A 24381-nucleotide genomic window follows, 5' to 3' on the forward strand; every position below is an offset into this window, starting at 1 on the left:
ACATTGAAAAAGGGGTTGGATGCTGGAAGGGGTGTCTCAGATTTACTATTCTGTTCCAAACATGTCCACCTGGGAAAAGTATTGGACTTTAGAGGGTGAGATTTTACTTTTCCTACTCCAAAGCTAACCACATTGAGGAGGTAGACTTTGAGGGGGCATATATACAATTCCCTCTACAAACTTAACCAGATTTGGGAAAGTGTTGGACTATAAAATTCCACACAAAGTTCTAATTCCCATTCTAGTAAAAATAATACTTTGTAGAAAGTCGTTTTAATTGTCCAAACTAAAACAAAAAAACTATTAAACATGCTAAATTGGAAGCATTAAAAACCCATAAAAGAAATGTAAAACAAAGATAGAGACATAATTATATTATAAAAAAGGAAACACATTAAAAAACATAAACCAGAACAATCAAGGAATAAAAATTAAATATTGACATATCAAATTTTAAAATATAAAATAAAATATAAATAGTTATTTTTTACTAAAAATAATATAGCATCGTCATCTTTTTAAACCAAAACTTATATATCAATAAGTGTAATAATTATTCTTATAAATTTAAATTACAAATAAAACAGATTTTTTTTAATGTAACTTACAATGAGCAAATCGTGTTCAAAAAATTTAATTAATAAAACATACTCACATTTTTTAAGTTATTAAAATAAAACCGAAGTAAACAAATGTAAAAACTTGGGGCCTCATTTATGAAAAGTGACGCATTGCTGCGTGAAAACAGCGATGCGTCACTTTTCACTGCGCTCTCCCTGCGACATGATTGATGCGTCATATTTATAATATGACGCATCATGTCGCAAGGAGTTACAGATACGTCAGTATTTCTGACGTATCTGTAGGCGCAAAAGTGACGCATTGCTGGAGTGTGTCACAAAAGTGACGCAACTCCAGCAATGCTTCCTTTCACATGGGGAAAGCCCCATGTTAAAGGGCTTGCGTCAATCTTACGCCTGCTGTGAGGCAGGCGCAAGATTTTGACGCAACAGCGTCCTAAAAGTGACGCAGTGAAATCTCATAGATTTCACTGCGTCACTATTACGAGGCTTTTTGCGAGTGAACGCCCCCTCTGCATACATTATACCTGAAGCAGGTATAATGTGGCGCAGAGGTTTAAAAAGTGACGCATCTACCTAGATGCATCACTTTTTAAATATGGCGCAACAAGCCGCATTTTTTACGCCGCTGGTGCGTCACAAAAAATGACGCACCGGCGGCGCAAAACTGACGCAAGGCCTCATAAATGAGGCCCTTGAATTATAGAAATGTAAGAATAAAAAATGTTATTAAATATACCAAATTTTCATTTAATCATTATAAAACAAAAAAAATCTAATATAAATAATGTTTTAAAATGTGTACATTTTAAATAATAATCCACGCAACATAAATTAAAAAATAGAACAAGCTCTTAAAAATACATGCATTTACTCTTCACCCTTTTCTCCCATAAAACCAAATTCCTGCTCCTAAAATTATTTGAAACAATTATAAATATTTAAAAAATCTTTTGATAATCTGTGTAGATCTTGATTGATATGGTAGACTAGAATGGTTTGAATCATCAACACACTAAATACCCCCTGTCATCAAGAAGGAGAAAAAAGTCAAACTAACAGGTTAAAGTCCTGATAAGAAGGAAATTAATACAAAAGTGATTCCAAGAAAAATAAAATAGAAAAGGATATACCAGGCAACAGCAAAGTGAAAATTCCCAAGAAAGGATCAATATCTACTGAGACAAAATCAATAACCAAAATGCATATTAATGGAAGTACTGTAGACAACAAAAAATAAGGGAATACAATGTGTTGTGATGAATCTACCTTTCCAGAATATTGCCATTTATATGCCAAAGACAGGACATGACCTCAAGAGGAAGAAAGTCTACTGACCCTTGGATTGGGAAGCTCATTTAATTTGCAATGGAGAACCACCATACTGGCATGTGAACTCTATGTGCTCCAGCTCTCTTTTTACTGGGAACTCATGCCATCCTTGATACCACAAAGAAGCAGCTCACATATAACATTCTTCGTGCCATGCAGTAATCTGTAGGCCACTGGCACCATCTGGTCGGTAGCCTCATCAGCCCTGACACTGTTCAATGCATCTTGATGCCAAACAGAACCTTGCAGCTCATAATCAATGGCCCCATCAGCACTAATGCAGTGCAATGCATTTCGACGCAGGACCGCAACTTGCAGCTCCTGGTTGGTGACTCCCATGACACTGACGCAGGTCAGCACAGTCCTATACAGACCACTTTTTGTGACCCCCATGGATGTGTAGTCTTCAGTGGCCAGAACTCATTCCTGTATCAGACAGGACCTCTTTTTACCATCTAATCGGTATTAATGATTGGCACAGGGCATGTCTAGGGAACCGTGGACACTGTAAGTCACGTGGGTCACTGGATCCCAGGCCAAGAGGCTCACTGGCATACTAAAGCTCTGACCAGGAGATGTTAGTGATTTCAACCCTGCATGAGCTGTGGAACACGCCTCATCCTGGGCAGGTTATGATTCCATAGGCAAGCATATGGAGCCAATATCTATGGGACAACATCCTGCACCCATTCAGAACGTTCTACCCTGAGATATTAGGAAAAGTCCCTGGGCCTGCATAAGTGCACCCTAGGTACCTCTGGACCTGCTGCTGGTCTGACTGAGTCCTTTCAGAGCTTTCAACCCTGCAGGAACTGGGACACCCTCACATGCATGCTGAATACTGTCCCAGGTATGGAAGGATGCCACTGGCTAGTGGATGAGCATGGCAGTCTCCACGGAGCCCAATACCAGCCTCTCTTTCCAGCAACCATAACTATCTGGGAAAAGGTGGCTATTTTTATGTGTTGCTATCTGAGTATCAGGGTGACAGAGCAGGACTTTTGAGTGAAGGCAGCCATCTCATGTTGCCTTGGCTGCTAGAAAATACAACTGACCCTCATCTGGACTTCCAGAGAAGCCTGGAATTCTGAACTCCCTCTGGTGACATTGGGCTGTGAATAAGCCACACCTCTAGGTGCAGCGAATGTCACACAGGTATAATTTTGTAACCCAGCACCCTAGTGATCAGTGAACTCAGATGCTGTTCAACTGCATGACAATATTCTACATAGACTGCTCAAGGTAATGTGATCAGCCTCTACTAACAATGTTAGAAACGGGACCCCCGGCCGGCCACGGCTCACGCCAAGTCAGTCAGGGATCACCATTTCTAAGGTCAGGGCAAGGGGGTCACACACCAAGATAACCCCCGCCCACCCTCTAGGTTACGTGACGCGAGCAGCAAGGCTAATCTCAGAGGCGATGTGTAAAGCGTTTGCGCGCGCACCCCAGCGACAACACTCTAGGCCCACTACAAAGGAAACTCCACACAAGGTTATATCAAAAATAGCCTTTGTATTATAATAATAAAAACACATTAGATAACACACACACACTTTACAATGTGCCAATAAGCACGGGCAAGATTTACAAGGGATTATGTACAGGACAGGGCCACCTGGACCACTGTCAGGGGTATGCACTTTTTAGAAATAACACTTGTAGGTATAACACTTAGCACATAAACATATAATGACTGTAACACAGAAAATAGTTAATGTAGCATACAACCAGTAACTACTGGTAAAGGGTAAATACCTCCTACGCCACCCTAAACACTGTAGGGAAATCACGCAGGGAACTAGGACCTTATCATCAGGACCTATGGAAGGAAAACCTATCACCTAAGCAAGTCACATTTAGCAAAGGGAAGGAAACCTAAAATAATCACCTAAGCAAGTCACATTTAGCAAAGGCAATAAAACATCAACATTCCTCTAAGCAGGTCACTTTTAGCAAAGGGGAATAAACCATAAACAATTACCTAAGCAGGTCACTTTTAGCAAAGGTAATATCAAACAATCCTCTAAGCAGGTCACTTTTAGCAAAGGTGATAACAAACAATTGCACATGAAACATTAAAACACCTTCAGAGGTGCAGGCAGAACATTTGCACAGGAATCATATAAGCAGTAACTCATAAATTGCGCAGGGTGCATATAGCACAACACTAGAATTGTCCCTCAGGCCAACTGGCCTAACAAGGGGCTTAAATGCCCTGAGTCTCAATGTCAGGGGAGGCTGCGCAGGCAGCACAGACACAAAACCTAAACGTAGCAACTGTCCACTAAGTGCTGGACAGTTGTAAATAATGCTGGGCAACGTTGGAGCCTCGTGGGCTCAGGAACAAGGAATGGGCACTCGAGCCTCTCAGGGCTCGCAAAGGAACTGGCACCCTCAGAGCCTCTCAGGGCTCACAAAGCAGATATGCTGGCACTAAAGAGCTTCAGCGCTCTTTAACAATGAAAAGGCTCAGGAGCCTCTCTGGCTCGTATATCACAAATTGCCCCCAGAGCCTCTCTGGGCTCTAAATCAAAGTGGGCGCCTCGAGCCTCGCAGGCTCGGGAATGATGAGGCCTCTGGAGCCCTCGTGGCTCCAACCAAGAAAATGCCTTGTCGCTCGTTGGAGCGGCCCTCTGCCACTGGGGCCGCTCAAGGCAAAAGGAAACTGCCCCTGCAAGTGTGGGAGCGGCCCGCTGCCCCTCGGGGCCGCTCACCCAACCAGGCGGCTCCCAGCACGAAGCCCTCGTTCACTCACCGGGACTCTCTCTCCTGTGCGGCGGCGGCTCTACTGGAGCCGCGGACGCGGCTCCTCTACACTCGTCCCGGGGCTCTCCCCTCGATCGGGAGCCTCGGGCAGGACACGCCGGCTGCTTCCTTCCTCTCGCGGCTCGGTGGGGGGCGGGACTTCCGGTTCGCATCTCCCGGGCCGCGCTGTAATTGGCCGGTCGGTCAAGCACTTCCGGGTCGCACTAGGCAGCGGCCCGGCAACGATTTTCAGTGCCCCTGGGCTGCGGCGGCGATCACGGGCAATGCCGGGTGGGCACCGGCTTGTAAATACTCAAATAAACCGGGGCAAGGCCGGGTGGGCACCGGCGTCCAAAATAAAATATAAAGCGAGGTTGGCACTCGCTCTGCCAGACAAAGCGCTCCAAAGCGCTATAATAGAAATAAAGCGCACCCAGCGCTTAGGGGTAAAATAAAGCGCTCTTCAGCGCTAGAAATATTAGCAAAGCGCTCCCAGCGCTGAGGGGAGAAATAAAGCGCTTCTAGGCGCTCTGGCTCAAAAGCAAAGCTCCAGCAGGGTCTGGAGGCAGGCAGGGGGGCAAGGCAGGGCCAGAGCCAGCACACTGGGTCTCCAGGCAGGGAGACAGTCCAAGTGGCGGTCCTCCTGGCCCCAGCAGCAGCAACAGCCCCCTCTGGCAAGGATCCAAAAGTAGAACAAATTGTAAGGGGACACAGCCCCTTCTTATACTGTGAAATCCTTTGTTTCAGGGTGCAGGGTGGGGGGAAACCAGTTGCAGCTGGCTCGGGAGTACCCTTGATGGCCCAACCACCTCTTTCATTCACTGGGGAGGCTTGGGTCGTTAGACAAACCACAGGGGGGCGGAGCCAGCATTGTGTGGGGAAAAGCCCAGCCCATCCAGGACCCAGGTGCACTCCTCCCACACATCACTCATGCTGATCTCACACTCACCACCGGGCAGACCCATCCAGACTTCCTGGAGCCTGGCATGCCAGCCAGCTCCAGCCAATCACCCTCCAGCATCCTCACTGCACACATACATCAATGTCCAGAAGTAGCACTTCCCTTCTAGACACACACAAGCCGCACATACCATCGCGCAGCATTCATTCTCACGAGTTCCCACATACCAAACTCGAGCCTGCACTCCCCACACATCAGGAACTAACATGGACACACACATTCCCCATGCATTCCTATGGGAGGGCAGGCCAGCCATACTACATGCACGCACTTTACTCTGGGGCACAGGGAAAAAGTGCGCCAAGACCCAAAAATCACTAACACTGGGTCACAAATAAAAGCAAAAAGATTAGGGGTGAACCTGCCCTAAGGCCCAAGTCCAACACAACCCCCTTCCAGCCAAAACCAGGGCAGACCAATCACCACCGTGATGGACTTCCCTGCTTGGGGCGTTAAAACATGGACGCGGGCCCACAACTGCAGGGACACCCTCCTGTTTTACGCCACGGTGAACCCCTAGGGTTCCTTCTAAAACTACTGTAGGGACTAGCTGGGTACCCCACTGATACTCTCCAGCTGCCCTCGGCCAGGACCAGGCCCTAGGCCATCCAGGTACCACTGGATCCTGCCTACTCACAAAGTGGGGGGTAGTAACCCCTGGCACATAATAGCCATGCTCCACTCTTCCTGTCTGCAAGACAGGGCTAGACTGCCACTGGTTCTCCAGCCTAGGGTCTACAACCTCAGGTGGACCAGGAGTCTCAGGGAAGGCTCTCCTCCCCCTACCTCTTCTTCTAGGGTTCCTCCTCCTCCTGCGAGGGGTACCCTCTAAACACAATCCTCCCAACCTAGGGTTTAACCCCTTAGGTTGCACCGGGGTCAGAGGTGGGCTCTCCCACCCTCTACACCCCCTTCCAGAGTCCTGCTCCCTCCCAACCGGGGCGGTACCTCTGGAAAAAGAACTGGTCAGGACACTAATTACAGTAGTCCCACCCTTCAGGTCAGGCAGATCCTGAACCTGGCCTTCCAACCTCTGGTCTAGAACCTTTGGTGGAACCAATGCCTGGCACTCCAGGACTTCTGGGGACTCACATACTATCCCCCAATCACTCTTCTCGCTGGACTCCTGTACCCTCCCCACTGGAGCGGTACTGCCAGACTCTAGAACCATAGAAGCTCCGCTTACAGATGCTCCAGGTCCTCCACACACTAGGAGATCTCCCTCAAGTGAACTAACAGGCAAGCCTAGGTTCCCATCCTGGTGTTCCCTAAAGAAACCATCCAGGCTCTGTGACAGGGCTTCGGGCGTCTGGGGACTCTCGGTCACACACTCACTCCTGCTCCACTGAGACAGGCCGTCAGCCCCTACACCCTCCTCACTAACCTGGGACCTAGCTGGGCTACTCGCACCCTCCTCCACCACGCTGGGCTGGAGGACACCTGACCCACTATTGGAGAAGTGTGGCTCAGGGGTTAGAGGCAGCAGACCCGGAAGCTGAGATCGGTCCTGGACCAGGGTTCAATTCCCCGCCTCGGCGGGTCTTGGGCTAAAAATTCCACGGGCTTGATAATTCTCGCCCCGGTGCCTCCTCGACTCATGGGTTCACACTCTGCGACTCTGGGCAATAGCTTGCTTAATCTCCACAACGGCCCCTCGCGGCGGGATGCCTGACTTTCACCTTGTGGATACCCTGCTATCTCACAGGGGAATACCAGGAAGGGTTCCCTAAGCAAGCGCCGGGAAACCCACTGCGGGTAGCTGTGCGCTATATAAGCTCAACTACATTTACATTTACATTTACACTATTGTTGGAATCACTCACTAGTGACTCTAAAGAACCTCTCGCACTGTCCCAGCGATCTGCTTCCTCTGCAAGGTCCCAAGGATCAAAGGTCAACCCCAACAGGTGTTGCCGCAACTCCGGCCGACAATGACTGAGCACCTTTTCCTTGAGAATAAGACAAAACAGTTTGTAATACTCAGGTCCCGTGGGAACCTCTATCCACTCAATCAGTGCACACTGACAGTCCTCTGTAAACTCCTCCCAAGACTGGTGAGACAGTTTCCTACTGTCCCTGAACTGCAACCTATACTCCTCTTCTAGGGAAACAGGTACCATACTCGGGGAACTGGGAGTGGGACTGTCTACACTAACACTTAAATAGCTGCCACCACTGGATTCAACCCTCCCTGGGGAATCCAGAAAACCACAACTGCACTCAGGGTATAACCTATCCTCTAGGGCTACCTTCTCCCTGAACAAGGCTCTTTCAGCCTCTAGCTTGGCGTGCTCCAACCTGAGCTGTTCCATCGCTAGCTGATGCTCCCGCTCTTCCCTCCTATCCAACCACTCCTCTGGGGACAGGACAAGGGATGGGGCGCTGGTACTGACACTGGACCCAGCAAGGGACTCCCTATCTATGGGGTCCTCACTATCTGCTGATATCCATCCACTGTCATCATCATACAACTCACATTCTTCAGGGCTCTCCACAGACTCACCATCCTCATGACGTGCGGCCCGGGCCCTATCTCTCTCACTGTGCTCAAGATCCCACTGACCCTTTTGCCATTGGATCAGGCTGTCCCTGAGCTGGGACTGAGTATCCAACTCACTCACCTCCATGCCTCCCTCTTCACAGAATCTGACCAGCTCTGACCTACTGTACCTAAAAAGACAACAGAGATCAAAAACAGGCTCCATTTTGGCGGACGTTCTCAAGAACAGTTTGACACAGGGAACCTGGGGTTCTGAGCTTACACAGGAGTATACAATTACAAAAATCAGCAAGATTCCTATCTCAGAGAACTTGCACTCCACTGTCCAGTGTAACACACCACTCATTCACACACACCCTCCCCTCGGACCGGTAAGGCAGTTTCTACCACCCCTGATTTCTCAACCTGACCATAAGCGACACAGGTACCAAACTCTGGGAGCAGGGCGGGGAACAAATGTACTGGACAGAAATTACAAAATGACACCTTTCAGGAGAAGCAAAACTGAACTTCCCTAAAAAACAATAATCCCCAAAATGTGGTTATCTAAAATTGCAGAGTTTTGTAATGTGGCCTGTCGCCACTGTGGTACAGCGCAAACGCAAGTCCAATCCGCACCGCTAGCCACCAATGTTAGAAACGGGACCCCCGGCCGGCCACGGCTCACGCCAAGTCAGTCAGGGATCACCATTTCTAAGGTCAGGGCAAGGGAGTCACACACCAAGATAACCCCCGCTCACCCTCTAGGTAACGTGACGCGAGCAGCAAGGCTAATCTCAGAGGCGATGTGTAAAGCGTTTGCGCGCGCACCCCAGCGACAACACCCTAGGCCCACTACAAAGGAAACTCCACACAAGGTTATATCAAAAATAGCCTTTGTATTATAATAATAAAAACACATTAGATAACACACACACACTTTACAATGTGCCAATAGGCACGGGCAAGATTTACAAGGGATTATGTACAGGACAGGGCCACCTGGACCACTGTCAGGGGTATGCACTTTTTAGAAATAACACTTGTAGGTATAACACTTAGCACATAAACATATAATGACTGTAACACAGAAAATAGTTAATGTAGCATACAACCAGTAACTACTGGTAAAGGGTAAATACCTCCTACGCCACCCTAAACACTGTAGGGAAATCACGCAGGGAACTAGGACCTTATCATCAGGACCTATGGAAGGAAAACCTATCACCTAAGCAAGTCACATTTAGCAAAGGGAAGGAAACCTAAAATAATCACCTAAGCAAGTCACATTTAGCAAAGGCAATAAAACATCAATATTCCTCTAAGCAGGTCACTTTTAGCAAAGGGGAATAAACCATAAACAATTACCTAAGCAGGTCACTTTTAGCAAAGGTAATATCAAACAATCCTCTAAGCAGGTCACTTTTAGCAAAGGTGATAACAAACAATTGCACATGAAACATTAAAACACCTTCAGAGGTGCAGGCAGAACATTTGCACAGGAATCATATAAGCAGTAACTCATAAATTGCGCAGGGTGCATATAGCACAACACTAGAATTGTCCCTCAGGCCAACTGGCCTCGCAAGGGGCTTAAATGCCCTGAGTCTCAATGTCAGGGGAGGCTGCGCAGGCAGCACAGACACAAAACCTAAACGTAGCAACTGTCCACTAAGTGCTGGACAGTTGTAAATAATGCTGGGCAACGTTGGAGCCTCGTGGGCTCAGGAACAAGGAATGGGCACTCGAGCCTCTCAGGGCTCGCAAAGGAACTGGCACCCTCAGAGCCTCTCGGGGCTCACAAAGCAGATATGCTGGCACTAAAGAGCTTCAGCGCTCTTTAACAATGAAAAGGCTCAGGAGCCTCTCTGGCTCGTAAATCACAAATTGCTCCCAGAGCCTCTCTGGGCTCTAAATCAAAGTGGGCGCCTCGAGCCTCGCAGGCTCGGGAATGATGAGGCCTCTAGAGCCCTCGTGGCTCCAACCAAGAAAATGCCTCGTCGCTCGTTGGAGCGGCCCTCTGCCACTGGGGCCGCTCAAGGCAAAAGGAAACTGCCCCTGCAAGCGTGGGAGCGGCCCGCTGCCCCTCGGGCCGCTCACCCAACCAGGCGGCTCCCAGCACGAAGCCCTCGTTCACTCACCGGGACTCTCTCTCTTGTGCGGCGGCGGCTCTACTGGGGCCGCGGACGCGGCTCCTCTACACTCGTCCCGGGGCTCTCCCCTCGGGCAGGACACGCCGGCTGCTTCCTTCCTCTCGCGGCTCGGTGGGGGGCGGGACTTCCGGTTCGCCTCTCCCGGGCCGCGCTGTAATTGGCAGGTCGGTCAAGCACTTCCGGGTCGCACTAGGCAGCGGCCCGGCAACGATTTTCAGTGCCCCTGGGCTGCGGCGGCGATCACGGGCAATGCCGGGTGGCACCGGCTTGTAAATACTCAAATAAACCGGGGCAAGGCCGGGTGGGCACCGGCGTCCAAAATAAAATATAAAGCGAGGTTGGCACTCGCTCTGCCAGACAAAGCGCGACAAAGCGCTACAATAGAAATAAAGCGCACCCAGCGCTTAGGGGTAAAATAAAGCGCTCTTCAGCGCTAGAAATATTAGCAAAGCGCTCCCAGCGCTGAGGGGAGAAATAAAGCGCTTCTAGGCGCTCTGGCCCAAAAGCAAAGCTCCAGCAGGGTCTGGAGGCAGGCAGGGGGGCAAGGCAGGGCCAGAGCCAGCACACTGGGTCTCCAGGCAGGGAGACAGTCCAAGTGGCGGTCCTCCTGGCCCCAGCAGCAGCAAAAGCCCCCTCTGGCAAGGATCCAAAAGTGGAACAAATTGTAAGGGAACACAGCCCCTTCTTATACTGTGAAATCCTTTGTTTCAGGGTGCAGGGTGGGGGGAAACCAGTTGCAGCTGGCTTGGGAGTACCCTTGATGGCCCAACCACCCCTTTCATTCACTGGGGAGGCTTGGGTCGTTAGACAAACCACAGGGGGGCGGAGCCAGCATTGTGTGGGGAAAAACCCAGCCCATCCAGGACCCAGGTGCACTCCTCCCACACATCACTCATGCTGATCTCACACTCACCACCGGGCAGACCCATCCAGACTTCCTGGAGCCTGGCATGCCAGCCAGCTCCAGCCAATCACCCTCCAGCATCCTCACTGCACACATACATCAATGTCCAGAAGTAGCACTTCCCTTCTAGACACACACAAGCCGCACATACCATCGCGCAGCATTCATTCTCACGAGTTCCCACATACCAAACTCGAGCCTGCACTCCCCACACATCAGGAACTAACATGGACACACACATTCCCCATGCATTCCTATGGGAGGGCAGGCCAGCCATACTACACGCACGCACTTTACTCTGGGGCACAGGGAAAAAGTGCGCCAAGACCCAAAAATCACTAACACTGGGTCACAAATAAAAGCAAAAAGATTAGGGGTGAACCTGCCCTAAGGCCCAAGTCCAACAAACAATGATACACATTGCTTGATGGGAGCTAATGATTAAACTCTTGTACAGTCCAGTGCACACTGTAACCCACTCTCCTTGAATATTCTTTTTTAAAACCTGCATACACGAAATTAAATTAGCAGTATACACAATACAGACACATTATAAAAAAACATATGAGCGCAGGGAAAGGTTTTGGTGTTGTCACAAAATACAAAATGGGAAGGTAGCCCCATACTTATGCAAAAGGTTAGACCAATTACACAGGTTCTTCTATAAAAAGCTTCAAGATCTACCCTTTTAAAGCTTGAGCTGAAGCACTGGTCCCTAAAACTCCTGGAAAATATTTTTGCTGTTTAAAAAGGTGTTTCTCTTAGGGTAACAATGCTGGAATGCTGTTCTGAATATAGTCAATTTCTTTCTCAAATCGCCATGCTCCTTGTCACATTATAGAATGACTTTAAATAGACCCACCTTGAAAAAAGCATAAAGTGTTGCCTGTCTGTCACTGCCCTGATTCCACTGGGCATGGTGGGAAAATGAACATTACTATGTCACAATGGAATATCAGTCCCAAGTAAAAACATCAGGTGCCCATAGGGTTTCTTTGTGTAAAACAAATTCGAAGGTTTACATTACAACATGGTGGCTATTGTATGTCCTCCCACTAACAGGAAGGATCATGTTGTGTATGTGCATGCGGTGCGTATGTGTGTGTATGTGTTGTGTGTAACTGGGGATGCTTGAGTGTGTATGTGGAGTGTGGCCAGGTGGACAGAGGAACTTTGCTGGCTGTCCTGGAACATTTGTTGAGCACACTCCTGTATGATGTGTGTAGCATCAGAGTCTCAATGGCATGAGGGAAGAGATTTAAATACACACAGGTAAGTGCAAATCAGACCATAATGATGCTGATGGAAATCATTGGCATATAGCCATGTCTGAACTGGGGTGGCTGAGTGAACTAAAGAATGGTGATGGATTAAACCCAGATCAGTTGACTGGGGGTGAGTGTTTGATTTGTTCAAACGCTCCGTCCATCATCCCCTTTTGTGTCGCTTCGATGGAAATCATTGGGGCATGCTGTCAGGCTTCAATGACAGAAATGAAGTCCGTTTGCAATCACAACTGCAAAATATAAACGTGTGCAATACTCCTGCAGGTTAATCTAACGTATAAAAGAAAATGCAAACAACGAATGGCTGTTTTAGGATGAATCAATCCCCCTGTGTCTTTTTGTACTGATGACAGGAGCTCTGGTAGACATCTAAAGCCAGTCGTAAAAAGAAACACGGCCACAATGCTTCTGGAAAAAGCACACGTTATTAAATGGAGTTCTCTCCTTCAGTTGCAATACTTAAATTGAATTTCAGTGGTTTCTTTGTGGGGCTCTGCTCCTCTACAGTCCCAATAAGTAAATTCAGAAGGTGTTCAGTATGTGTAAACATGAATTCCACACTCGAAGGCTAATTTCTTCATGAATGTGTTTGCTTCAGTGTAATATATACACAAACCCTCCACTCCTGACTCCTGTAACAAACATTGTTGTCCATCAAACCAACCCAGAACATTCCAGAACACAGACCCCTGCAGCATTCCAGAGCGCAGAACCCTACAACATTCCAGAACACAGCACCCTACATGTCGAAGAGGGAGACACCACTCACAAAGTCTACAGTTAATCTGTTTGAGGAACATGTCCACATAACGCCATTCAATTTAAAAGTAGTAATCTGTTTTTGGTCATTGTAAAAACCTGATTGGATTTTACTATTCGATGGGATGATGACCACAGCACTAGCTGATTGTGTGTCAATGGGAAAAGTAATCCTATGCCCTTGGAGACCATGTTATGAGTGGTAGTATTCTTAATTACTGGTGCCCCTAAAACGAATGGAATGTTCAGCTATTCTGCTGATGTCTTGCATAAAACCTTATACTGGAACATGAACATTGGTTGAAAATCACTATAAAACTGGGATTGGTTTCGAGGTGGAGGGCCATCTTCCAAATATTGTTAGTATTTTATAATTCTTCTTAATCGCTCAGCATACACCAGGAGACAGTTTAGAGTAACCAAATTGTTTCTTCACTCATGCAAAAAATGACTGACATTATTTCTTTACTCTATAAAAACATTGTGATTCTGTCAGTCTCGTAAGATTCAGTTCAGAGAGTATAATAATAACAGTTTACTTGTGCATAGTGTTTCTGCCGTTTTAGAGCACTGTTCTTAACAGATGGCACTATTACTAATGAAATAGTATTTACTTTTCTAATTTTGGGAGTCTGGGTTGGTGTTGCAGGGTTTCAAACTCTTGACCTGTAAAACACAGATGTTAGCAGTAAATGTTTTCTCGCTGTGCTACCTAACCAGCAAAGTGACAATTAGGAGTGAAATGCCCACTAAAGCAATTGGAAAAATGTGACTTTAAGGGCCGGAAACCGCGACAGGCGCATCTTCACTGATCTCCATCACATAGGCGCGGAGAGCAGCTCCTGGGCTCAAACTGAACATTGGAATGGACATATTTGTTTTAAGTGGGCTCAATTGAAGGGGTGAGGAAATCCTGCTGACAGCAAACCTTGATTACAAGGACTAGACTGGAGTGAATGATGTCGGATGCCTACTCAACGGGGACCTGATCCCACAGAAGCTAGTCAATCAAAGGGATGCGAGAAACAATAGCAGTTTGCCCGGTTATTACTGTACACATTGTATTGCCTCCAAGCCTGCTGGTGACAACAGTTAGAAAAGTATCAGCCCAGGTGCTCTTTACTCCCGCAAACAGGTAAATGAATAACATGTTTTAAGTCTGAAGGGATATCACCTCTCCCTGCCCCAGTGTAAAGCATGTTTGCACTCTCAGTACCGCAGGTTTCGGTGTCTATCACCGACAACAGTATAACCAGGTATTTAGAATATAATGGAAGTGAGGCTGCAAGTATAGATTTCTTGCCCATTTCAACTTTCTGTTTCTGAATGGTTGGCTTTCCCCACTATTCTTGTGCTTATCTAAAGGAGCATTTCAGTTTAGATTGGGTGAATTTGATTCTTTCACTACTGACACTAGGGAGCGGTTTCTTTTGTATTTTTCATAAGAAAGACCGAATGTGCCTGTTAGCGCCATATAAGGCTGCATCGCTTTCCTAGCCCTCCCTCCTCCTGGTCTGTCTCACACTCCTCTCACCCATCAACAAGTCCTTCCTACAGGCATCTTTGTTTGCTTTCACCAAGCTTCCACCTCTCTTCCTTCTGCGCTCGCTCCTTTCCTCCCCAGCTTGCTCCCCCGCCCCGGTCACCAATTCCTAGAAGTTGCAGCTGGTCCGTGATCTTGTTCCCTAAGTAAAAGCCTGCTTGAGGCGCCCACAGTAGGAAGCGGCATGGCCGAATGGGTAAAGTCACTGCTATGAAATTGCAAGTTCTTTTGAGGAATCTGTCCGAATCCAATGCCAAGGGTGTTACTTGTTTTGTTTAAATAACATATACACGTTTTGGTTATAGTTGCATCCACATGCCTGAAAGGAGTGAGCATCGGTTGGGTGACATAGAAGACATTTTCCAGGCCTGAACTTCAGAGGCACTGGTGCTCTTATGTTTGTTTTCATAATTCTTTGCTACCCCAGATTGTGCGCCCTCTTTTTGCTGATGTCCAGCGATCGCTGTGGTCATGCCACGGTGAACGTTTCTGCTTTCACCTTACACTGCTTGTAGGAGGCGCCAGTATTAAAATAGGCAATTACCCCTGCTTTCATTGCCCCCTTAATCTGCTGCCAATAGTTGGCCTCCACGTAGAAAGATAAACCACTCCATCCCAGTGCGCTCCCGTTACCATGGAAAGCTTGTCTTCGAGTTTGCAGTGAAGGAAACATTTCTGTCTCCAGTGAGCGCAGCACCATGAGAGCCAACCTGCTGCCGTCCAGTGCGGGATGTTCACAAGATGATCCCATATCAGTGAAGGGTGATAAACACTTTCTGGAGGGTAGTGCGGGACGGGAAAGAGGGTGGCCTAATTGACGTATGTGGAGGCATGTTGAGTGTTAGAAGAGTGAATACCTTTGAAACCAAAGGAGGGTGAGTTGACAGGTTACACTCCAGCTTTTACTGCAAACACGAAAGCTCTGCTGCCTCTCAAAGGACGGGGCATGTTTTGACGGGGAAAGGAGTAACGCCACTGGCTCTTTCCAAAGAGCAGACCCCCGAGTTTACGCCGTTTTCAAAGATTCATGGGGGCCTCATTTATGAGGCCTTGCGTCAGTTTTGCGCTTTTGATGCATCACTTTTTGTGACGCATCAGCGGCGTAAAGCATGCCTCCTGTTGCGCACTATTTACAAAGTGACGCATCTAAGCAGATGCGTCACTTTGTAAACCCCTGCGCTACATTATACCTGCGTCAGGTATAATGTATGCAGAGGGGGCGTTCCCCCGCAAAAGCCTTGTAATAGTGACGCAGTGAAATCTATGAGATTTCACTGCTTCACTTTTAGGACTCTGTTGCGTCAAAATCTTGCGCCTGCCTCACAGCAGGCGTAATACTGACGCAAGCCCTTTCACATGGGGCTTTCCCCATGTGAAAGGACGCATTGCTGGAGTTGCGTCACTTTTGTGACACACTCCAGCAATGCGTGACTTTTGCGCTTACAGATACGTCAGAAATACTGACGTATCTGTAACTCCTTGCGACATGATGCATCATACTGTAAATATGACGCATCAATCCTGTCGCAAGGAGTGCGCACTGAGAAGTGACGCATCGCTGCTTTCACGCAGCGATGCGTCATTTCTCATAAATGAGGCCCATAAAATATAGGTTTTCTTTTTATTTCCACTGTCCGTCAACAATGACTTCGTACCTGTCATCCAAATGGGCAAGGTACAAAGGGATGCCCTATTGCTTCCATGCAGATTTGCTGTTCCCTGTCATGCAGGCCTTGCTACTCTTATGGAAAAGAGAGGGCACCCCTGCTGTATGTATCCAGCACACAAGAAAAACGATACCCTTCTGCCCCCGTGGGGCCTGGACTGTCACTGAGCATCGTCGCATGCCATATCATTCTGCAGCACTCCACTGAGCTTGGAACTTACCTGTGCATCAGACTAGTTCACCCACATGCTCCCTCCCAAAATAATCTCTGATCATTTGCACTTTTCCATAGCCTGTTCGAACATCTTGCAAAAGCAAGGATGTCACACTAAAGTCTGCTTTTAATAGTCTCTCATCATCCCAGCTCCTAGAAAAGCATTCAGCTGTATTCTGATACTGTCCTTGGTATGTGAACATGAAAGATGCAGGACGTTCTCTGGACAGTCAAAGCATCTATTGCCTTGCAGTGTGATACCCATCAGTTCAAAAACCACAGACCACAGACAAGAGACAGGGAAATTAGACGAAGTAACATGCATTAGACTTCTGTCAATTTCAGCACCCAGACACCCATTTGGCAGAAGTTAAGGCAATGCCCCTTGCTCCTTTCTACTTTACTGCACTTCAGAGGCTATTAAGAAACGCAAGCAGTGCCTAATATGAGACGGAGGTCTCCGGTGCTTGGCACCAGCCCTTTATTCTCAACAGGGGCACTTATGACAGTCCAGGACCCAGAAGACACCTATCATCTGTGGAGTGCACCAGAGCTCCCTGTTGTCCACCAGCATCTTCAATTCGACATGAAATGAAAATAGGATTTCTAAAGCGCACTAATACCCGCGGTTGTCTAGGTGCTGAATCTTCATGAGGGGAGAAAACTGGGTAGCGGCCCCAGACAGTGGCGAAACTGCTGAGTAAAGGGGGAAAAGTTTGCTCTAATTATTGAAAAAACAGGTTTTTAGTGCTTTGCGAAAAAAGAGCAGATTACTTGAGGTTTTTAGGGTAAGTGGCATGGTATTCCAGAGTTTAGCAGTGGTGACTGCAAAACTCTTTCCTCCCCAGGTGGTCCTCCTGAACTTAGGGACGGCCAGTTTTGCATGGGAGGCCGATCTTAAGTTTCTTTTCCGGATATAGCGATGGAATATTGCCTAATCGAGGCTGGTTCTTTGGAGTGGAGAGCTTTAAAGGCTAACCATAAGGATTTGAACATAACCCTTTTCTTAAACGGGAGCCAGTGAAGCGATGGAAGAAACTTAGATACCGACTGATATTTTGGGACCCCGAACAGCAGCCTGGCTGCCGCGTTCTGGACCAATTGTAGTTTGTTTAAAGCTTTCTTGTGGGCCGTCAGGAATAGCCCATTGCAATAGTCAATTTTGGAAAAGACTAGAGTGGTAATCACTGCTTTCCGCAGGTTCAAAGGGATGCAAGGGAAGATCTTCCTGAGGGATTTGAAGATGAAAAAACCGGATGAGGTAATAGCATTAGCATGTCCCACAAAAGAAAGTTTTCCATCAAACTGAATTCCCAGATTTTTCACCTTTGGCACAGGAGTGGGTATTGGACCCATTTACTGAGGCCACCAACTGGGTCCCCAGAATAATGGATTATTGCCAAACAATAGCACCTCCGTTTTGTCGGAGTTCAGTTTCAAACAGTTGGTGGACATCCATTTCCCGATCTGCAGCATGCAGTCATGGAAACAGCTAGATGTGTTGTCGATGTTTTCTGAGACTGACACCAGGATCTGAGTGTCATCAGCGTAGGAGACAACCGAAAAGCCAAGGCCTTTGATTAATAAGGCCAGAGGTGTAATGTACAGATTAAAAGAGTGGGACCCAATGAAGTCCCTTGTGGAACAACGCAAGGAAGGGTGAAAGGAGTGGATCTGCGGCCGTTGCATTTCACGAACTGCATTGTTTCAGATAGGAAAGAGCTGAGGAGGCTAAGTGCAGTACCTCCTATACCTATCTCTAGTAGCCAGTTGATCAACAATTGATGGTTTACGGTGTCGAATGATGCCGACAGATCAAGTAAAATTAAGGCAGCGTTCCTGACTTGGTCTAAGGTTGCTCTGACATACTCCGAGGCTGTAATCAGAGCAGTCTCCATGCTACGTTGACATCTGAAGCTAAACTGAGAGGAATCCAGAAGATCGTGTTACTGGATATAGAGAGAGTTTGGTGTTGTTAGAACTGGGGGTCTCTAGTTGGCAGAGGTAGGTACCACTGTCCAAATAGGGACCCTGGCTTCTAGTCAGGGCAAGGAGATAACCCTCTGAGATAACCCCTGCTCACCCTCTAGGTAGCTTGGCACGAGCAGTCTAGGCTAACCAGAGGCCATGCGTAAAGTATTTGTACCCACACTCACAGTAACACAGTGAAAACACCACAAACTGACTCCACAACAGTTTAGAAAAATAAAGGTATTTTTAATCTAAACTACACAAGACCAAAACGACAAAAATCCAACATACACAGTTCAAGAATATGGTTTCAAAAAGAGTTCTTAAGGTTGCGTCAGAATTCTCTACATTGCGATAGAATTCTCTACAGATGCGTGAAAAGTTCACAGTTGCGGCACGTTTACTCACAGTACCTTTTAGTTGCAACAAAGTTCCAAAAAGCAGAAGCTGGTGCGGTGGAAAACAAGCGATGCGTTGCTCCTGAGACCCTGGGGAGGTGTTTGCGACAGCCCCGCTGCAGCAGCGGGCGTGTTGCGACGAATCCGGTCTGTATGGGGAGGAAGGCCACTTGTATGGATTCCGGTGCGTAGGTTCCGTAGGAAGTCTGTTCTCGCAAAGGCACGATGCGACGATCTCGAAGGGGCTGCGACAATCTCCGGGGCGATGATGCGCGGTCCAGCGGTGATCCTCTCTCTCGCAGCTCCTCGATGCGATGGTTTCTGCGATGACACTCGCAGCGACGTGATGCAACCCGCAAGCAAGCGGTGCAGCGAAATCACCCAGCGACGACAGGCTCTGCGACGACACTCGCAGCAATGTTCGATTCTCCCGCACCGGTCTGGTGCATCCCGCAAACAAAGAATGCGACGGCTCTGGCAGCGGCGTCAGGCGCTGCGACGATCTTGGCCTTCGTAGCGGCGGGAATCTTCTCGCACTGTCGGGGATGCGCTCCGCAAGCGAGCGATGCAACACTTTTCAGTTTCAAAAGTCTCTCAAGCTTAGTTTCAAGCTTCCCAGCACAGGTACAACCTCCAGAGGCCCCACAACTGTATCAAGCACTCTAGGAGGGACAGAACTCTCTCATCAGAGTTCAGGGAAGCTGGGTGTGAAGTCCTGTTGTTCCTGGGACTTCAAAACAGGGAGCCAGCTCTTCTCAGGCCCTTGGAGATTCCTTCAAGACAGGGGACACATCACACAGCAAAGTCCTTCCCCTCTCCTTGGCAGCAAAGCAACAGCAGGTCAGTCCAGCAGAGCAACAGCAGGACAATCTTCCTTCTTCAGTTTCAGCTTTCTCCTTGGCAGAGGTTCCTTCTTGATTCCAGGATGATCTAATTTTCTGTTGTCAGGGGTCCTGTACTTATACCCCTAAAGTCTTTGTTCTCTCTGTGCATGTGGGCCCTGAGCCCGGTCTGAACCAGTTCTGGGAGTTTCCTCAGTACTTTGTTTTGCTGGCTGCTTCTCTCCTTTCAGAGTGAGGGGCAGGGTCCTCAGCCGCCCAGCAGGGGGGTGGAACCAGCATTGTGGAAGGCAGGCACAGCCCTATTCAGCCCAGGTGCTAACTCCTCCCACCACTCCAGTTGCAAATGCAGTCATTCAGCCTAGTGCTGACTCATCCATCCTCCTGGGGAATTCCCCACCCCCTATCACTCTCAAACCAGACAGTCAATACACAAACAGGCTCAGGCACACAGAAGAGTTAGACAAGAGAACAGCAACTTTCTAAAAGTGCTGTTCTCAAACACAGGATTTAAAAACAATCTTTCCTAAAAGATGTGTTATTAAATTCTGAGTTCAGGGATACTAGATACTTATGTCCTATCTTGTTCCTATGGGAAGAAATGCTGTAACCACTGTAGCCAGCATCCCCCATGTTAATCTATGGAGCAAGATAGCCTTACAATAGTGAAAAACGAAAATGGCTGTAATTCACTACCAGAACATGTTACCTGCACCAGTACATGCTCTACCTTTCACATACACTGCACCCTGCCCAGGGGGGTACCTTGGGCCTTCCATAGGGGTGACTGATGTGCACGAAAAGGGAAGGGTTAGGCCTGGTCAGTGGGGACACTGACCAGGAGGACATGGCAGTTCTAAACTGCACACAGGCACTGCAGTGGCAGGCCTGAGACACCATTTTAGGGCTACTCATGTGGGTGGCACAATCAGTGCTGCAGGCCCACTAGTAGCATTTGTCGTCACCAGCCCTGGCACACCCAGTGCACTTTACTAGGGACTTCATGGTGATACAAATATGCCAAACATGTATATCCAATCAGAATAACAATTTACATAGGGAGCACTTACACTCTGGCACTGATCAGCAGTGGCAGAGTGTCCAAAGCATCTAAACCAGCAAAAACGAAATCCAGCACAGCATCAAAAATACAGGAGGTAGAGGCAAAAAGATGGGGGGAAACCACGCCAAAGATGCCAGGTCTAACAGGTGTTCATGGCTTTCTCTATTAGTTTGGCCAGAAAGGGGGGTCGAGATATTGGCCTGTAGTTGGTAAAGCTGTCTGTGTCCAAGTTACCCTTTTTTAAAAGAGGGAGAACTGATGCAACTTTCCAGTTTTTGGGGAGGTAGCCTGATCGAAGCAGTAGTTTAAACATTTCTAGGAGGTGGCCAGGAACTATGCTGGATCCCAGTTGGAGAACTCTGGGCGGGCATGTACTCCCTTTGGTCTCTACTCACCAACAACAAACAAAAATCACAAATGCACAGGGGACACACGCCTCTACTTGAAAGCCACCTCTGCTCCCTGCTTCAAGCATTGCAAACAGCTCATCTAGCTATGGATGTCCAGCACCTACATGAATATCAACTCTACCAACATAGAATTTGTACTATGCACCAAGAACAGTAAGGAACAACACCGGCTCAGTGACATGAACCTGGACAGATTTCAGACTCAACATTCACCCAATGCCAGTCACTGGGATTCACCCTTGACACAAACCTCAATTTGGAAGAAAACATTTTCAAGAAACCCAAGACAGCCTGAAACAAGCTCTCTGTAATAAAGTTAAGCCATTCCTCCCAGAGAGCTAATACAGAACATCTGTTTAACCCCATCTGGATGGTGGTAACTCCCTTTTTCATGGCCTCTCAGACCCCTGACTCTCCGTCATTAAGGGCATCCTATATGCCTCATCTTGCCTCATCAAATGCAAAACGAACTGAATTTCACAATGTGGCACCAGAGAACATAGGATGAATCCTGGCTTCCCCACTTGACCAAATTGTGTGATCCTGGGGAATTGCTTTACTTCAATTTCCCTCCTTTTTCTTCATTATCAAATATAAGAGGACCTCGAAATACAAGACTTCAGGATGTATGCTGCACAAAACCTTCTCCTGTGTTTAGATTTAATTGCTAATGGCATTGTTGTCAGAGTGGTGGGGAGGATGCATGATGGTTTCTAAATTCATGTTTGAAAACTATCACTTAAAAAAAGTACTTCTAAATGCACTGCTATAATCTGATTTTCTAAGGTGAAACGGTTCTGCAGGTTAATGAAATACATATTTTTTAACGTTTGCTGTCTTTAAAGGTGTTCCTACAGTTAAGGTGTCCATTATACCTTAGTTACTTCCTTTCTTTAACTGCAATTAACCTTAAAGTAAATGATTGCTGGTTATTTAACATGTTTTTTAAGTTACTCCTGAGTTGAGTAAATATCAGCCAAGTTCTACTGTTGTCCCGGGGGCCACATGTAAAGGGCAGGTGGGCCGCATTGGCATTTACATTTACATTTACATTCACACACCCCGGTTGTACTTTGAGTATCACTGATTTATATGAACACCTCCAGGCAGTCACCCAAAAATGTCAACATAAGCATATTTTCCTTTTCTTAGAAAGAATTGGAGAAAGAATCTTCAATATGCATTGTGGAGATTACCCTTGAAAATATTCTTTATTTTTAAAACAGTGTATGAGCTTCAGGCTGTAGCTTCTCCAAAGGTCAAATACCAGATGTTCAGAATCAAAACTTTAAATAGCATTGAGGGAACATAGCAAAATTATGGACTTTCAATAGACACTAACAAAATAAATATAAAATTTACAATAATACGCTACTGAAATGAAATTCCGAGAGATGGCTTTAACATATAAGGTGGTAGGAACATAAGACAAGAAGCACACGTTTCATTATAAGTATGTACATGTAGGGTCATAGTTTGTCCCAATCAAAAGGTGCATCTCTCTAGGAGGAATATTTTAAATATTTATTTTCATTAGTGCATGTAGTTCTACCTGCAGCGGCTGACCACCTTTTCTACCCCGTCAACTGAGGAACTGATCCGCATTTGCGGGTCCATAAAATCTGGTTCTCCGAAGGACCCCACTACACCTAAACGGCTGATGGGTAGTTTGCAGGTATTGGAACCTTATATTCGCCATCTACTAGATGCTTCCTTTGAGACGCAGACTGTTCCCATTGCTTGGAAACAAGCAATTGTACTTCCTCTGCAAAAAAAAGCCAATGTAAGCTTTAAAAAACTAGAAAATCTCCGCCCCATCTCTCTTCTGCCTTACATGGCGAAGGTTGCGGAAAAAATTGTAAATCTCCAACTTATGAAGTTTGTGGAGGAGGCCTCCCTGCTCCACGACTCTCAGTTTGGCTTCCGCCCCGCCACTCGACAGAGTCAGCCCTCCTCATGGCGGTAGAAGCCCTGTGACAGGGGGTGGATGAAGGCCAAACTATGGCCCTGATCCTACTGGACCTGAGCGCTGCATTCGACACTGTAGCACATTCCATCTTGCTACAGTGTCTGATTAAAGGAGGGGTAACAGGTGCAGCGCTTGGTTGGATTCGATCGTTCCTGTCAGACAGGTGCTTTCGGGTCCGCCTGGGCGACTGCTATTCGAGGGAGATGGGGCTTGGACAGGGCGTGCCTCAGGGCTCATCCCTGAGCCCGACCCTGTTCAATCTCTATGTCTCCCCTCTAGCGACAATTGTTGAAAAATTCGTGCTGCGCTTGGTGTCCTATGCCGACGACACGCAGTTGGTCATCTCCCTCTCACGCATGCCCGGTCTTGCGGCGGACATCTTCAAGGATTGCATGCAAGAACTGGCTACCTGGATGTCCGCCAACTGTTTGAAACTGAATGGTAGCAAGACCGAGGTGCTCGTGGTGGGGGGAGGACCGACGGCCTGGTCATCGGCGTGGTGGCCACCCTGCCTGGGAGAAATGCCAGTTCCCTGTCAGGAGGCAAGGAATCTTGGTATGTGGCTGGATGCGGATTTGGCCCTTGGCCATCAGATTGGCCGTGTGGCAGGGGTGTGCTTCGGCGTTCTGAGAACTCTAAGGAAGGTATTAGATCTCCTCCCTATGGCGGCTCGCAGGACGCTGGTGCATGCCCTTGTCACGTCGCGCCTGGATTACGGTAATTTGCTGTATCTGGGGGCGACGGGAAAGGTCATAAACCGCCTCCAGGTGCTGCAAAATGCAGCTGCACGCATAGTTTTGAGGCTCCCCAAGAGATCTTCCTCTAAAGCGGCGCTTCAGGCATTACACTGGCTCCCGGTTGGGAAAAGGGTAGAGTTCAAAGCTCTCTCTACTAGTCACCGCATTCTGAGCGGTAAAGCCCCTGTTCCGCTGCAGACTCTGGTGGCCTGGTATGAGCCTACGCGCAGTCTTCGCTCCTCCCGCACTGGGCTATTGAAGGTTCCGAGAATAAGGAAAGCTCGTATGGGAGGGAGGTCCTTTAGGTACCTTGCGCCTAAGCATTGGAATGCCTTGCCTCTGGATCTATGGCTGGAACCGTCCGAGAC

This window comes from Lissotriton helveticus, chromosome 5_1 (assembly GCF_964261635.1).
Source record: "Lissotriton helveticus chromosome 5_1, aLisHel1.1, whole genome shotgun sequence".
Taxonomy (NCBI): Eukaryota; Metazoa; Chordata; class Amphibia; order Caudata; family Salamandridae; genus Lissotriton; species Lissotriton helveticus.